This window comes from Fundulus heteroclitus, chromosome 13 (assembly GCF_011125445.2).
Source record: "Fundulus heteroclitus isolate FHET01 chromosome 13, MU-UCD_Fhet_4.1, whole genome shotgun sequence".
In the NCBI taxonomy this organism is placed as follows: domain Eukaryota; kingdom Metazoa; phylum Chordata; class Actinopteri; order Cyprinodontiformes; family Fundulidae; genus Fundulus; species Fundulus heteroclitus.
The window spans coordinates 30,377,795-30,381,355 of NC_046373.1; the positions used below are offsets into that span (position 1 = coordinate 30,377,795).

The 3,561-nt window shown below is 40.2% G+C and overlaps 1 long non-coding RNA gene across 1 annotated transcript; it reads left to right on the forward strand.

Annotated features, from left to right (window-relative positions):
• The first annotated feature begins 1,088 nt into the window (after window positions 1–1,088).
• LOC118565338 lies at window positions 1,089–2,174 on the forward strand. Its single transcript, XR_004932318.1, has 5 exons — window positions 1,089–1,416; window positions 1,501–1,555; window positions 1,646–1,743; window positions 1,841–1,959; window positions 2,068–2,174. It is a non-coding gene; the product is annotated as an uncharacterized LOC118565338 (long non-coding RNA).
• The last annotated feature ends 1,387 nt before the right edge of the window (window positions 2,175–3,561 follow it).

Here is a 3,561-nt window from a genome sequence, read left to right on the forward strand (position 1 = left end):
TACTGGCAAATTCTGCACCATATTCACATGTCCATGGCATATGAAGCTGTTGGCTCTGCTGAAATTGCCTCATAATCTGGACTTCAATTGTCCTATTGTTGTGATTAAACTTTCCCAGTATTGCATTAAAACGCTCAAATGAAAGCAGGGTTAACATGGGGTGCAAGTTTTGAATCGCATAAAAATGTGTATGTGTCACTAATTAGGTCAAGAATAGATTATGGGAGTGTGGTATATGGTTCAGCGGCTAAGTAGGTTAAAAAAATTGTATGTTATTCAAGCTAGAGCATTGAGAATTTGTTTAGGGGCAGTTAAATCAACTCCAGTATGTGCTTTACAAATAGAATCAGGAGAAATGCCATTATGTATCAGAAGGCAACAGATAATGGTTAATTACTGGATAAATTTAAAAGGACATAATGAAGATCATCCAGTTATGAAAGTATTAGAAAGTTGTTGGGAAAGACGAAAGGGTCAATTTAATAGTTTTGGATGGATTGGGGATGATAGAGTAAAAACATTTAATGTATATAACAAAGAATTCAGTCCAACAGTATTGTGGGCTTTGAGACCTACATGGATATGGAAATATATTAATATAGATAGATCATTATTAAATATTAAGACAAGAAATATAATAGATATCTGCCAAGAATTTTACAATCAAATACAGATTAAATATAATGATTATTTGCAAATTTATACTGATGGTTCGAAAAATCCAAAAAATGAAGCAACTAGTGTAGCTGTAGTGATTCCTGAATTAAAAATTAATATTTCAAAAAGAACATCTAATTATTTTAGTATATATGCAGTAGAATTATGTGCTATATTATTAGCTTTAGAATGGGTGGAGGATACAAATATAAATAAATAATAATTTGTAGTGATTCATTATCTGCATTATTAAGTATAGAAAAGGGATGTACAAAGATTTTTCGTTTTTTTTTTATTCTGGGATCATAAGGATTTGAAGGATATATATTAGGATCCAATAGATGGCAGTAATGCAACAACTATGGATGCAAGCTGTCGTTAAATCCTAAAGAAGAAGAAAAAGAAGAAGAAGAAGAAAAAGAAAAAGAAGAAGAAGAAGAAGAAGAAGAAGACGACTTTACTGTGTTTGGATTTTACTGGTATGCCGGACAACGTCTCGCGTTCAACTCCTCTAGGACGCGATCCACAACTTTCAGCCAGTCCGCAGACTGACGAGAAGAAACTGCTGATTGCTATCAGTGGACTGTCTCGTCAGCTTACTCAACATACTGCCGACATGAATGAGAGGTTCACTCAACTGCAGAATTCGGTAAACTCCAGGTTGCTGTCCATAGAGGACAAGATGGCGGCTCTGCAGTCGAAGAACTGTGCTGGAGAGACTAACTCCATCAAGAGAAGACGGATGCACAAAAGCTTGCGGTAAGAATATATTTGACTGCTAGCTAAGCTAAAAGTAGCCTAGCCATAACCCAAAGCTAAGGGTGTATTTTTTGTGATTTACAGTACGCCGTCTTCACAACTCGGAGACAAATTGCAGGCGCTATGAACCGGCGCAAGGGTAAGATTTAAAGAATATGCTTTCATTCTGCGATAAAAGGAAATAGATACGGATAGATACCGATCATAACTGTACATTTTGTTTTCTCAGACTAAGCACGCCTCATAATGAGGCAGTTACCTCCTATCTGCTCGGAGCAATAACTGCAAGCCTCGATTTACACTATATTGATAAAGACGACATTGTGTGTAAGGGACTTGTTTTACTGTTTCTCCCTTGTTTTTAATGTTACTGTGACTTGCGTTTGGTTTTTATTCATACCACTCTCATTTATTTGTTTTCCAGCCGCCTGTAAGACGTATTACGAGACGGTACGCAGGAGCTTCAGATATACGCAGCCAGAGAACTCAATGCGGGCGGAAGCTGCCAAGAATTCAGCTCGGAGTCGAGCGAGAAGAAAGAGGGTAAGACTTTATTTGGTGACTATTTTTCAGGTGCATTGATAGATGTGTTGTGTCCATACGCAGTGCATCCCATCGCATAATACTGATTCATTGTTTTGTTTTTTACAGCTGCAGGAATCGAGGCAGAGCGTGCTAGCTGATGAGGAAGTGGAACTCTGGATGTCCGCCACCGTCGACCTCATGTCTGACGAGGAAGATGGCGTCGTTGGCGGGGTCTCTGGATGGATTGTACCGCCGTCATTTTGTAGGCCGGATCTCTCTGAACTCTGTGTGAAGCTGCAGTCCCGGTTAGAGGCGACGCCGAAGTACAGAGCCATGCACAGCAGGCGTCTGCACATCGGACCTGCCTCGGAAAGAACGCCGCCAGCAGTTGCCTACAACCCCGAGGAGGCAAACGGACAGTTCACGGAGTTGTCGTTTTTTGGATACGCATGTGTGGGAAGATCCTCGCGTTGTATATAGTTGTGTGTGTGTGTGTGTGTGTGTGTGTGTGTGTGTGTTTTTAATAAAGCTCTTTCTTTGCATAAACATCTTCCTTGCTGTATAAATTCATTCATGTCCTTGAAGGTAGCCTAATGATAGTGTAGTAGCCTACATAAGATAACATGAATATACAGCATTATATATATATATATATATATATATATATATATATATATATATATATATATATATATATATATATATATATATATATATATATATATATATAAAAATAAAAAACCAACCAACCAATCACGAGTGATTTTACTAGTTTGAAAATAATGGTTTCAGCCAATACTGAGTAAGAACATTCTGGCCTGCCCTGGCCACGTGTGGTTTTGCTGCCAATCAGGATCGATTTTACTTATTTAAAAATAGTGGTTTCAGCCAATACTGAGTAGGTTATTCAAGCCAGACCTGGCCAGCCGCGCGGGTTCGCTGCATTCATATGCTAATTAGGGCCATTTGTGCAGCTGATCGCTCTCCACATACGTCAGAGTCCGGTTCCGACAATTTGTGGCACTGAAAACGGCGACAAGCACGGGTTGCAAATTGTCGTTAACTGCCGAAAATTAGGGAGATCTGCGGTAGTTTACGGGGACGAAAATCTCACTTTTCATGCAGTGAATATTGATTTGCAACTCCTCACTACCCCCAGTTCATTAATGCAGCATTTATAAGTGCCTGACCAGCTGAAGGATTGGTTGTTGAAGTAAGGTGAGGTGATTTTTTTCCATGACACAATCTGACGGTTAAGGTTATCAAGGCTGATCACCAGAAAGCCTTGGGTGAGATTTCAGCTTTGGAGTCTCAACTGTCGATGCTTGTTCAGCACTAAGCCTCATGCCATGCGTTGCCCGCACCTGCTTCTCTGCATTGCAGATCCCATTGTCAATGAGGAACTTCTGCTTCCATTTTGACAATGCTTCCCACACTCACAATGGAAGCAGCAAGGTCTTCCTTGGCTGTGCCCTCCACTACCTACCCAGCCTATCCTCCAGTGGGTTCCTGCATGTCACCTGACACTGTAGATTTTCCCATGGCTGCAACAACAGCAGGGTTTCCCATGCCTGCAACCACAGCAAAATTTTCCACAGCAGCTACCTACACAGCTTGTCT